Source organism: Aquarana catesbeiana, linkage group LG13 (genome assembly GCF_042186555.1).
Source record: "Aquarana catesbeiana isolate 2022-GZ linkage group LG13, ASM4218655v1, whole genome shotgun sequence".
In the NCBI taxonomy this organism is placed as follows: Eukaryota; Metazoa; Chordata; class Amphibia; order Anura; family Ranidae; genus Aquarana; species Aquarana catesbeiana.
In genome coordinates this window covers 18,737,601-18,752,191 of record NC_133336.1, presented here as the reverse complement: position 1 = coordinate 18,752,191, position 14,591 = coordinate 18,737,601, and positions in this window count along the sequence as shown.

The window sequence follows — 14,591 nt, the reverse complement described above, 5'->3', positions numbered from 1 at the left end:
TTGTTGGTTACAAAGTTGCAACATTCTCAAAACAACTCCAGCTCAGCGTTTATGGAGTAAATTGTATCCATTATAGGAAGTGATAGATTATAATTACTGGATTTCATTTGCTAAAATCCTTTTTTTTTTTCCACTAGAAATTACCTTAAACCCCCCGTTCACATTTAACATTCGTTATTTCGGATCATTCGTAACTTCGGATAAATTCGTATTCGTTGCGTTCACTAACAGCCAAATTTGAAAGGAAATTCCAATACCTAGAATTTAATAGTTAGTTATTATTAGTTAGTTATTCTTTCAAAATTTTCAGATTTTCTTTCTTATTTTCGGATTTCTGAATTTTCGAATCAACGAATTTATGAATTTTCGAATTTAAGAATTGAGATCATAACGAATCACCCAAAAAACGAAAAAAAAATTGAATGAAATGAAAACGAACACATTTTTAGGCAGTGCACGTGTGTAATCAGTGGATGCCGGAGGACATCCATTGGCCGGCACCCGCTGATCGGCATCTGCTGTGTTACATTTTAATAGAACCTGTTTTCATTTCATACCTTCTTTTGGGACCAGTGACATCATCACTGGGTCTCTGTGCTTCTCTGTGCAATGCAGGCAGATCATGGCTGGTGGGAGGGGCTTGCAGGGTGCTGTGATGTTTTCAGAAAGCTGTGTACAGCACCCTGCAAGCCCCTCCCACCAGCCATGATCTGGTGGGAGGGGCTTGCGTCAGGACTGAAGGCTATTGAGAGGAGTATTGAGTGACATCATCACTGGATCTGGCTGGTGGGAGGGGCTTGCAGGGTGCTGTAATGTTTTTCAGAAAGCTATGTACGGCACCCTGCAAGCCCCTCCCACCAGCCAGATCCAGTGATGATGTCACTCAGTACTCCTCTCAATAGCCCTCAGTCCTGACACAAGTCCCTCCCACCAGTCAGATCTAGTGATGATGTCACTCAGTACTCTTCTCAATAGCCCTCAGTCCTAAGACAAGCCCCTCCCACCAGTCAGATCCAGTGATAATGTCACTCAGTACACCTCCCAATAGCCCTCAGTCCTGACACAAGTCCCTCCCACCAGTCAGATCTAGTGATGATGTCACTCAGTACTCTTCTCAATAGCCCTCAGTCCTAAGACAAGCCCCTCCCACCAGCCAGATCCAGTGATGATGTCACTCAGTACTCCTCTCAATAGCCCTCAGTCCTGACACAAGCCCCTCCCACCAGCCAGATCCAGTGATGATGTCACTCAGTACTCCTCTCAATAGCCCTCAGTCCTGACACAAGCCCCTCCCACCAGCCAGATCCAGTGATGATGTCACTCAGTACTCCTCTCAATAGCCCTCAGTCCTGACACAAGCCCCTCCCACCAGTCAGATCTAGTGATGATGTCACTCAGTACTCCTCTCAATAGCCCTCAGTCCTGACACAAGCCCCTCCCACCAGCCAGATCCAGTGATGATGTCACTCAGTACTCCTCTCAATAGCCCTCAGTCCTGACACAAGCCCCTCCCACCAGCCAGATCCAGTGATGATGTCACTCAGTACTCCTCTCAATAGCCCTCAGTCCTGACACAAGCCCCTCCCACCAGCCAGATCCAGTGATGATGTCACTCAGTACTCCTCTCAATAGCCCTCAGTCCTGACACAAGCCCCTCCCACCAGCCAGATCCAGTGATGATGTCACTCAGTACTCCTCTCAATAGCCCTCAGTCCTGACACAAGCCGTGATCTGGCTTTTGGGAGGTATTATGCAAATATCATAATGCCTTGATTGGAGGATGTCAGTCTGGAGGAGTGGGCGTTACTAGGCAGACTATATTTGCATGAAGAACACTCTAGGTAACACCTATATGTGGTGTTGAGTCTCCATGATTGGAAGGACTGAAAGACAATGAGAGGGGTGGACCGGGAGGTCAAGATGGGGAGAAAAGAGCTAGATGATGTTGGATGCCCTCCAACCAGGAAACGAGGCAGGCTCTGACTAGCTGCAGCTTCTATTACAAATATGTTAGAAGCTCACAGTGTGCAGTGAAATCAGAGGAAGCCATTTCAGTCCAGGAGAGAAGCCAGTACAACTGTGCAAGACTGAAGGGGAGGCCAGAGGTCAGCTTTAAGCAGTACATATATATAAGTCTGCAGCTGCCAGCCAGTGGCATCGCTAAGGGGTGGCTTTTGGAACTATAGCCCTGAATCTGGGGCCCCCAAGTTTCTAGTGTGACCAGGGCAGGTGCTCAGGCAGAGGGGGGTGGGCCGCCCCGGGTGTCACACACTGGGGGGTGTTAGGCCGGTGTCGCCCACTGTGTCAGCTTTAATATGAATCGCCAGACGCCCACCGTCACAAAGTCCTGCTTCCTGGTATGTCTCCTTTGACAGACAGCACACTTGTCCAATGCCGAGACATGTGCTGTCGATAATAGGTGGGAGCCGATCCAGGAGGCGGGCGCCTAGCGATTCAAATTAAAGCTGACACAGCGGGAGACGCCAGCCTGTGTGATTATCTGGCCGGCTCTCCTCTTCCTCTCCTCTCTGATCCCCGGCACAGGGGAGGGCGATGTGGGCACTGGTGAGGCTGCATTCCTGGGCACTGGTGAGAGTGAGATGTGGGTAAAGGTGTGGCTGCATTCATGGGCACAGGTGAGAGTGAGATGTGGGTAAAGGTGAGGCTGCATTCATGGGCACAGGTGAGGCTGCATTGCTGGGCACAGGTGAGGCTGCATTCCTGGGCACTGGTGAGGCTGAGATGTGGGCACGGGTAAGGCTACATTCCCAGGCACAGGTGAGGCTGCATTGCTGAGCACTGGTGACGCTGCATTCCTGGGCACAGGTGAGGCTACTTAGCTGGGCACAGGTGAGGCTGCATTGCTGGGCACGGGTGGGGCTGCATTCCTGGGCACAGGTGAGGCTGCATTGCTTGGCACAGGTGAGGCTGCATTCCTGGGCACAGGTGAGGCTGAAATCCTGGGCACAGGTTAAGGCTGCATTCCTGGGCATAGGTGAGGCTGCATTGCTGGGTACTGGTGAGGCTGAGATGTGGGCACAGGTGAGGCTGCATTGCTGGGCACAGGTGAGGCTGAGATGTGGGCACAGGTGAGGCTGCATTGCTGGGCACAGGTGAGGCTGAGATGTGGGCACAGGTGAGGCTGCATTGCTAGGCACAGGTGAGGCTGAGATGTGGGCACAGGTGAGGCTGCATTGCTGGGCACAGATGAGGCTGCATTCCTGGGCACTGGTGAGGCTGCATAGATGGGCGCAGCTAAGCCCTGCATTCTTTATGTAGCGCACTCCTGAGCCGTGGAATATACATATATATATATAAATATGTATAGCTATATATACACACACACAAACACACACACGTATATTATATACATGTGTATGCCCGCCCAAGCGTATGACTTTCTTTACTTCGAAGCTATGGGCTCCAGCCCCAGATCTTTTGTAGACCTAGCAACACCCCTGCTGTCAGCCATAAACCAATATTAAAATTTTCAGCTGGAAATTCTCTTTTTCCTAATAGCGATCTGAGCGGCTGATTAGACGCTGGATCGCTTTCAGAAGCAGTGGGAGGGGTCATTCCCTCCCCCCCCCACCCACTCCCACTGCTTGCCGGTGTTTCTCGGGCTTACCTGTCACACCAGGAAGCCTGGAATCCAATCCGGTGGTTTGCCCTGCTTGACATAGAGGTGAAGGGAGACCAGATCGTCTCTCCTCACCTCTATGATTTAGGAGGCCGGGAGTAACGTTATGACGTCACTTCTACTTTAGGACTGATGTAAACACTGCCTTTTTTTGGGGGGGGGGAGCATCAGATCAATGTTTTTTTTTCTTTTATCTGATGCTTTCCAGGGTAGAGGAGAGATGTGGAGTCTTATAGACTCCATAAAGAGAACCTGTCATGTTTTATTTTTATTTTTTAACAAGTAAATCTGTCATGTTTTATTGTTAGTACAAAGGACGTTTACATTTCTTGTGATAGCAATAAAAGTGATAAAAAAGTTTTTTTTTTTTAAATAAAATAAATTATTAAAAAAAATGTTAAAAGTGCCCTGACACCCCCATCCCCCCCCCCCCGCTTGCATGCAGAGGTGAACACATACGTAGACATTTTTTTTTTTCAAAGTGCCCACATCACTTCTATTTCTATTACAACGGATGTTATTATTATTATACAGGATTTATATAGCGCCAACAGTTTACGCAGCGCTTTATAATATAAAAGGGAGACAGTACAGTTATAATACAATAAGATACAGGAGGATTAAGAGGGCCCTGCTCAGAAGAGCTTACTATCTAATAGGGTGGAGCAGGTGGTACAAAAGGTTGTAACTGTGGGGAATGAGCTGTTGGAAGTGGTAGGAGATTAGTTGGAGAGGTGATAGGCTTTCCTGAAGAGATGAGTTTTCAGGGATTGCCTGAAGGTAGCAAGAGTAGGGGATAGCCGGATAGATGGAGGTAGCGAGTTCCAGAGGATGGGAGAGGCTCTGGAGAAATCCTGGAGACGAGCATGAGAGGAGGAGACGAGAGAGCTTGACAGTAGGAGGTCTTGAGAAGAGCGGAGAGGACGATTTGGGTGATATTTGGAGATAAGATTGGTGATGTAGCTCGGGGCAGAGTTGTGAATGGCTTTGTATGTTGTGGTTAGTATTTTGAATTAAATTCGCTGGGTGATTGGAAGCCAGTGTAGGGATTGGAGGAGAGGGGTGGTGGTCAGTGTAGGGATTGGAGGAGAGGGGTGGTGGTCAGTGTAGGGATTGGAGGAGAGGGGTGGCGGTCAGTGTAGGGATTGGAGGAGAGGGGTGTTGGTCAGTGTAGGGATTGGAGGGGAGGGGTGGCGGTCAGTGTAGGGATTGGAGGGGAGGGGTGGCGGTCAGTGTAGGGATTGGAGGGGAGGGTTGGCAGACACTGAGCGGTTGGTAAGGTGGATAAGTCTGGCAGCAGCATTCATGATAGACTGAAGAGGGGAGGAGCCTATGGAGAGGCAGGCCAATGAGAAGGGAGTTGCAATAGTCAAGGCGAGAGATAACAAGGGAGTGAATGAGGAGCTTGGTGGTTTCATTTGTTAAAAAGAGGCGAATTTTAGAGATGTTACGGAGGTGAATTCTACAAACTTTTGACAACGATTGGATTTGAGGCTGAAATGACAAGTCGGAGTCTAGGATTACACCGAGTACCTGGCGTGAGGGGAGAGACTGATGGTTGCATTGTTGATTTTGATGGAAAAGTCATGGAGGGGGACACGGGCGGGGGGGGATATTATCAGCTCAGTTTTAGAGAGATTTAGTTTAAGGAAGTGGTGCGACATCCATGCTGATATTTCAGTTAGTAGGTTAGTAATGCGAGAGAAGACTGAAGGAGTGAGGTGAGGAGTAGACAGATAGATTTGGGTGTCATCGGCGCATAAATGGTATTGGAAGCTGTGGGCGGTTATCAAGTGACCAAGGGAGGAGGTGTAGATAGAGAAGAGAAGGGGTCCTAGAACCGAGCCTTGGGGGACCCCCACAGAAAGGGGCAATGGAGAGGAGGAGACAGAGTTGTAGGTGACACTGAAGGAGCGCTGTGATAAATAGGCAGAGAACCAGGATAGAGCAGAATCTCGGAGGCCAAGGGAATGGAGTTTATTGAGAAGGAGCTGGTGGTCAACAGTATCAAAGACCGCAGAGAGGTCAAGTAGTAGGAGTATGGAGTACTGGTTGTTGGTTTTAGCAGTTAGTAAATCGTTGGTGAGTTTTAGTAAGGCAGTTTCTGTGGAGTGCTGCGAACGAAAGCCAGACTGTAAAGGGTCAAGAAGATTATTTTCACTGAGGTAGGAGCTAAGACGGTTGTAGACTAAGCGTTCTAGGAGTCTAGAAGTGAATGAGAGCAATGAGATGGGTCTTAAGTTGTTTAGGTCGGTAGGGTCTAGTGAGGGCTTTTAAAGTAGGGGAGTGATCTGCACATGTTTTAGAGGGAAGGGGAAGATGCCACTAGAGAGGGAGAGATTGAAGATGTGGGTGAGGGAGCATAGGATAGAAGAGAGTGACCATAGTAGTTGTGAGGGAACAGGATCCAAGGGACAATTGGTTAAGTGGGCATCTGAGAAAAGTTTTGTAACCTCTTCAGTAGTAGCCAAAAGAGGAGAGTGTTGAATGTGCTGTTAGGCAAGTTATGTTGGGTGGGGAAGACATACGCACAGTGGAGGTATCCTCACGAATTGCATCAATCTTGTTTTTGAAGTGATTGGCAATCTCTTGGGCAGTGAGTGAGTTAGTGGGTAGAGGGGGTGGGGGACGAAGCAGAGTTAAAGGTTGAGAAGAGCCAACGGGGACTGGATGACAAGGATTTAAAAGGAGAGACAAAGTAGGCTTGTTTGGCAGCATGGAAGCATGGATTGTATTTTAGAAGGGCAGATTTATATATGGTGAAGCCTTGCAGGCATTTGGTTTTACGCCACAGTCGTTCAAGGGCACGGCAATGTCTCTTGCGATTTCTAGTGTTGTCAGTTTACCAGGGTTGTAACGGTCAGGGCCTGATTCTGCGTGTGGTTAGAGGAGCAAGTGCATCTAGCGATGATGAGAGTGAACTGTTGTAGACAGATGTGGCCAGGTCAGGACGGGACAGGGGAGAGATTATGTCATATAGGGGGTCAGTAGCAGAATAGAGAAGAGAAGGGTTAAAGTGGCGAAGGTTTCTACAAGTAATTGTTTGCTGCTTGGAGGGATGGGTAGTTGGAGGCAAGGATACAGTGAAAGTAATGAGGTTGTGATCAGAGAGAGGAAAGTGGGTGTTGGTGGGGTTGCCAGGGTTGCAGAGATGGGAGAATACAATTACCACTGGAGTGAGTGGAAGTATGTGTCCGTTGGGTTAGGTCAAAAGATGAGGTTAAGTATAGAAGTTTAGCTGTAGTTGGGCTGTTAACATTGACAGGAATATTGAAGTCACAGTAACTTTCCCTATAGAGGACCGGGTGCGTATACGCGAGTTCCTGAACCCACTCGGGCAACGTGGAGGGTGTGGGTGGCTGCAAGACGTAGATTCCTATCACCGGGTCAATTATCGCCAGCGAACCCGTTATGGGGAAATCCAGCACTTAACCACTTCCGGACTGTGCCTGACCTACAGCTTTGGGCTAGGTTCGGCATTACAACTATAGAACAAATTATGCCCAGAGGGGAGTTACTCTCTATTACGGAAATAATGACTAAATTCCAGCTGCCCAGAGGGATGAGGTTTAGATGTTTTCAACTTAGGCATGCGGCACGGGCTCAGTTTCCTCAGGCACCTTTGCTTCAGGCAGATCCCATTGAAGAGCTCTTGGCGTCTGGTGATGTCTCTAAGCCCCTTTCCACCTTGTATGTCGTACTCCTAGGTAAGGATTCTCCTAAAATAGCAAAATTATGGGACAGCTGGCATACTGACATTCCATCATTAGACAGAGAGGATTGGGAGGAATGTCTAGATAATGGTCTTAAACTGGTGATTGCATCTAAAGATAAATTAATCCAGGTCAAATTTATACATAGAATTTACTACACCACACAGAGACTCCATCGCATATTCCCTGACAGAGACCCTATGTGCAACAAATGTAAATGTCAAATCGGAACCTTTTTCCACATGTTCTGGGAATGCCCGTTGATAGCAACATATTGGTGTGCGATATTTGCAGAGATAAATTCCAGGCTGCAAGTATCCATACCAATCACTCCAGAGTTGGCCCTTCTTGGGATTCATGACAATGAACAAAGAGCCTATCATCTAAAATAGCTTATTTCCTCTCTGCTTTATTATGCCAAAAAGGAGATATTGATGAAGTGGATAGACTCTTCTCCCCCGACCGTGTCGGTCTGGGAGGCACAGATTGAGGCAGCTATACCCATGTATAGAATCACATATATCAATCGAGGCTGTCCATGGAAATTTGAGAAAGTGTGGACTCCTTGGCTCTCGTCTTAGGGAACCATAGTGGATTTATGTATTATCTGGGGGGGAGGTAGGGGAAGTCCCCTGACACGTGAGATACTTTCTTGTAATCGTATTGCCTACAATTTCAATATATACTGATGTATCACCTCTTGCACATGTATGACCTTGTTATGCGATTGCTCATGGTTATCTGTCATGTAGTGTTCTGTATTATGTCAAGAGGTATTCTGTAACTTTCTTCCTTATGATACAATAAAGCACATCTGTTTGTTAAAAAAAAAAAAAAAAAAATATTGAAGTCGCCAAGAATAATGGTGGGTATTTCAGAGGAGAGAAAGTAGGGTAGCCAGGCAGCAAAGTCATCAAGAAAGCGCGATACCGGTCCAGGAGGCCGATAAATTGCTGCAATCCTCAGAGAAATGGGAGAAAACAGATGAATACAGTGCATCTCGAAAGAAGAGACGGATAGAGAGGGAGGGACAGGATAGACTTGGAAGGTGCTTTGTGGGGATAGAAGGAATCCAACTCCACCTCCTTTCTGTCTGTTGGGTCTGGGGGAGTGAGTCCAATGGAGACCACCATGGGAGAGGGCAGCAGGAGAAGCTGAGTCCAAATTTTGAAGCCAGGTTTCTGTTATGGCGAGTATGTTCAAGCCATGAGAGATGAAGAGGTCATGTACAGATGTTAGCTTGTTACAGATGGAGCGGGCGTTCCAAAGGAGGCATGAGATTGGTGGGCTGCTTTGAGGAAGCAGGGGGATAGAAATTAAACTGAGTGGATTGAGGTGGTTTGGCAGAGGGGGAGGGATATTGGATATGTGGCTTGCAGTTGGAAAATGACGGACAAGGATTAGGAGAAATGTCACCTGAGCTTAGGAGAAGGAGGAGGGCAAGAAAGGCAAGATAGAAGTGGGATGTGCATGAGCGCACGTGTCTAGTGTCCCTGGTGTTGATGTCAGCATGTGGATGCAGCAAACGCAGGAGATGATGGGTGCCATAGTAGGGAGAGGGTAGGAGTGAGGGTGATATGTGCATGCTGCAGGGAAGAGAGGAGGGGTAGAGTAAAGATAATTTGAGGATAGAAGACACCAATGTGAAAAGGAAGAGAATAAGGTAGGCATGTGCAATTTGTTTCGTTCCGAATTCGTTTTTTAACGAATTTCGACAAATTCGTTAATTCGGGAATATCCGAATTAACGAAAATCCATTTAACAAATTTTTTCCGAATATTCGTGCATTCGATAAAATTGGACATTCATACATTCGTGCATTCGTACATTCGTACATTCGTACATTCGCAATTTACATTCGTACATTCGTACATTCGTGCATTCGTACATTAGTAATTTAGTGAATTAGTAAATTTGTAAATTCGAAAATTCGGAAATCTGAAATAAAAGTTAACTAATAATAACTTAACTATTAGTAATTACTAGTAACTTTTAATTTATAGGTATTGTAATTTCCTTTTAAATTTGGCTGTTCGTGAACGTAACACATACAAATTTATCCAAAGTTATGAATGATACGAAAAAACAGAATGGAACGTAATGAATTAATAATAATAAATAATAATAACAATGTTTTATTATTATTATTGATTATTAATTTGTTCCATTCCATTTGTTTAGATGCAGCATTCATTTTGGATAATTCGTAACTTCGGTTAAATTCGTATTTGTTACGTTCACTGACAGTCAAATTTGAAAGGAAATTACAATACCTAGAATTTAATAGTTAGTTACTATTTCAGATTTTTGAATTTTCGGGTTTTTGGATTTTTAAACTTCGAATTTCCAAATTTCCGAATTTTCTAATTTACAAATGTACGATTTTACGAATGTACGAATTTACGAATGTACAAATGTAAAAATGTATGAATGTACGAATGAACGAATGTACGAATGTACGAATGAACGCATTTACGAATTTACGAATCGCGATCATAACGAATGACCCGAAAAACGAAAAAAATAATAAACTAATGAAACGAAAACGAAAATGAACGAATTTTTTGGCGGTGCACATGTCTAGAATAAGGAGCATGATAGTGGATAGAGAGTGGGAAACTGGCTTTATATAAAATATAAAATAAATGTCAAAAGCTGGTTTGCGTGTCGTCTTGCAGAGTGGAGTTCTTGTTGTATCTTCATCCAGCTTTAGTTATCTTGCTTTCGGTAAACTGCGTCGGTGAAACTGAGCATCACTCGTGACAGAGCCACTCAGGATAGAGCCATGATGTCTGCGCCTTGCCCCTGTTTGCGCCACCCCATAGGATGCTTTACATTTATAGGGAGACTAAGCAGGCATGCTTTTCTCAGTTGGTCATTATTGGTTCTTCCTTGTAATAGGAATAAAAGTGATCAAAATAAAAATAATTAAAGGGACAGTTTTAAAAATAAAAAAAATAAAATGTAAAATAAATAAGAAAAAAAAATCTTTTAAAGTTTATAAACAGTATTTGCACCACACATGTGAGGTTTAGCAGCAAACGTTAGAGGGAGAGCAATAATTCTAGCACTAGATCCCCTCTGTAACTCTAAACAGGTAACCTGTAAACATTTTTAAAGCGTCGCCTATGCAGATTTTTATGTTTTGAAGTTTGTCTCCATTCCACAAATGTGTGCAAATTTTAAAGCGTGATATGTTAGTTATCTATTTACTCGGTGTAACATCATATTTTAATATTTTACCCCCAAAAAATGTGGTATTCTATTTTGTTTTTTTTTGCACTAAGACCCCTTTCACACTGGGGCGCTTTGCAGGCGCCACAGCTCTAAAAATAGCGCCTGCAAAGTCCCCCAAAAGAGCCGCTGCTGTGTCTCCAATGTGAAAGCCCCGAGGGCTTTCACACTGGAGCAGTACGCTGGCAGGAGGCTTAAAAAAAAGTCCTGCTAGCAGCATCTTTGGAACGGTGAAGGAGCGTTGTGTACACTGCTCCTTCACCGCTCCTGCCCATTGAAATCAATGGGGCAGCACGGCTATACCACCGGCAGGGGGGTGCTGCAGCAGCGCTTTGTGGTGGTTTTAACCCTTTCTCGGCCGCTAGCGGGGGGGTAAATCCACCCTGCTAGCGGCCAAATACCGCCGCTAAAAGGACGGTAAAGCGGCGCTAAAAAATAGCGGCGCCCGTTAAAATTGGAGTGGAAGGACTGAGATTGGCTCATCGCTGGCACCCACAGGGTCTGTGTCAGCATTTTCAATCTGGTGAAAAGCTCCAAAATTATCTAGTGTATGACCGCTGTTAATAAGTGTCACACTTATTGTGTCACCTGACATTCCTCAAGAATTTTGTTTTTCTGGGCAGGAAATGTAGCAATCTCTGGACTTGTAGAATCGCTGATGTATGAACATTTCTTATCAGATGATAAAGTCACCAAAAAGTGTCTGAAACTGCAACATGTGACTCCACCAAGACATCGCTGACCATCTCCAGAGAAAAATCACCACCAAACCCAGCAGACACCGACCACCTCTACAGGGGAGTGAGGTCTCTGTTTTCACATTAAAGCTTAACTCTTCTTTCATACATGTGAAAATATTTTTTTTTGCTACCGTGTTTCCCCGAAAATAAGATCGGGTCTTATATTAATTTTGGCTACAAAAAACACACTAGGGCTTATTTTCAGGGGATGTCTTATTTATTTACTGTATGTACAATAATCTACATTTATTCAAATAAAGTCATGTCATCTTCTTCTGGAAAGAAAGAGAGAGAGAGAGAGAGAGAGAGAGAGAATGAGAGAGAGAGAGAGAGAGAGAGAGAGAGAGAGAGAGAGAGAGAGAGAGAGAGAGAGAGAACAGTGCTTGTGCTGTGTCATTTACCCCTCTCTATGTTCTAAAAAAACCAGGAATAAAACAAAATGTTTTTTCAAACATTCCTGTGTCCCCTGTGTATATAATTATTTTTTACAAAATGGATTACATGTTTTTTACAAGGACATTAACTAGGGCTTATTTTCAGGGTAGGGCTTATATTGCAGCCATTCCCGAAAATCACGCTTAATTTCGGGGAAACAGGGTAGAAAATAACTTAGAACCCCCAAACATTATATATATATATATATATATATATATATATATATATATATATATATTTTTTTTTTTAAAGCAGAGGCCCAAGAGGATAAACTGATGGATTTTGCAATTTCTTATGTCACGCGGTACTTGCACAGCAATGTTGCAAATGCAATTTTTGGGAAAACATATACTTTTTTAAATTTCAATGCAAAACAACTTAAAGCCTTAAAACCCTCATGTTTTTTCACCTTAATGCATTCTATGCATTAAGGTGAAAAAACACCTGGCAGTGACCGCCCCCCCCCCCCCCGTTTTACATACCTGAGCCCTGGAACTTGACCCACGGGGACGCGCTGTCCCTCTGCCCGGGGTTCTCGGCTCATGATTGGATAGATTAATAGCAGCGCAGCCATTGGCTCCCGCTGCTGTCAATCAAATCAAATGACGCGGGCGCCGAGGGGGCGGGACTGAGTCCTGCATTCGGCCTCTATGGACACCGAATGCTGGACTCGGGAATGCGCCTGCAAGGTAACCCCCCGGGACAGCGCTTCTCCTAGGGGGTTATCTGATGCATGGAGGAGCTGCGAGAGCCGGCGAGGGACCCCAGAAGACGAGGATCAGGGAAATTGGGCAACTCTGTGCAAAACGAGCTGCACAGTGGAGTTAAGTAGGTAATGTTTTTTATTTAAAAAACAAAAAAAAACGAGCCCTTACAATCACTTTAATACATAACCCAATTTTTTTGTTTAAATATAAAAGATAATGTCACAGCGAGTAAATAGATGCCAAACATGTCATGCTTTAACCACCCAAAGCTAAGTCCCGCTTAAAAAAAAAAAAATTAAAAGTCAGAAGCTAAAAATACTGCAGCTGCTGAGTTTTAATAACCGGACACTTACCTGTCCCAGGGTCCAGGGATGCGGGGGAATGAAGCCCCGCTCATCTCCCCCTCCTGTCTGCGGCGCCGGCATTGTAACTGTGGGCCGGTCACCCACTGTGCATGTGCGAGCCGCGCCGGTTACCGTGACTGGCTGGGCAATCATCTGGGACCTGTGACGTGTCCCAGATGATTGCCGAGAGGAAGGGGGGAGCGGTGATCTCCCTTCCGGTGCTGCAGTGCACCCTCTAAAAAGAAGGTATCTGCTCCCCCCCCCAAAACCCTCTAAAAAGAACCCTCTCCCGCCCCTGATAAAAGTGATCTCGCGGCGAATCTGCCGCTGAGATCATATTTATCTGAAAGCTGACCGCCCGCTGAAAAAGAGGATACCGGGGTTATGGCAGCTAGCTGCTGCCATAACAACGGTATTCCTCTTCAAACAGCTGCCGTCGGCAAGTGGTTAAAATTGCGCACTCCTGCTTAATGGCGACAAACGACTTATTATTATTTTTTATTATTATACAGGATTTATACAGCGCCAACAGTTTGCGCAGCGCTTTACAACTTGGACCCTGATTCCTCTTTATTTCCCTGCAAAGGTAAAGCATAATGGGCTACTATGCATCGCATAGTAGCTCATTATGTGTCACTCACCTAAAAACCGAAGCCCGCAATGTCACCATTGTCCCCACTAGCTGCAAGCGTCCATCTTCACCCCTCTTCCTTCCGGGGCCGTGAACTCCGGCTCTGTGACTGGCCAGAGTCGCGTGGCGTCACTCCCACACTTGTGCGCGGGAGCCGTCAGTCACGGCATGACCCCCTTTAGAAACGGCACGATCTGCCCTTTCCAAAGTATGTATGCGCCGTAGACAATGTCTACGGCACATGGCTTTATTGTAAATATCTCCTAAACCGTGGAAGTTTAGGAGATATTTCCAGCACCTACAGGTAAGCCTTAATATAGGCTTACTTGTAGGTAACAGTGGTTGTACAGGGTGTACAGGGTGTACAACCACTTTAAGGGAGTCTATTCCACATATTCACAGCTCTTGCTGTGAAGAAACTTTTCCATACTTGGAGATGAAATCTCTTTTCCTCCAGACGTAGAGTGCCCTCTTGTCCTCTGTGATGACCTTCAAGTGAATAACTCACCACCAAGTTCACTATATGGACCACTTATGTATTTGTACATGTTGATCATATCCCCCCTTAATCTTCTCTTCTCAAAAGAAAATAAATTCAGTCCCTCTAATCTTTCCTCATAGCTGAGCTCCTCCATTCCTCTTATCAGTGTGGTTGTTCTTCTCTGCACTTTCTCCAGTTCCCCAATATCCTATTTGTGAACTGGTGCCAAAACTGAACTGCATATTCCAGATGATGATGTGATGGAGGAACCTCTGAAGTGATGTGGGAACCTCTGATGTAAAGAGGCACCTCTGATGTGAAGGACCTCTGATGTGATGAGAGGAACTCTGATGTGATGGGGTGACCTTTGATGTGATGGGAGAACCTCTTATGTGATAGGGGGGACATCTGATGTGATGGGGGAACATCTTATTTATGTGGAGACCTCTGATGTGATGAGAGGACCTCGGATGTGCTGGGAGGACCTCTGGTGTGATAGGTGGAACCTCTGTTATGCTGGGAGGACCTCTGATGTGATGGAAAAACCTCTGAACTGATGGGAGGACTTCTGATGCAATGGGAAAACCTCTGATTTGATGGGAGGACCTCTGATGTGATAGGGGAACCTCTGAATTTTTAAACATTGTCAATGGAGATTTTTAAGTG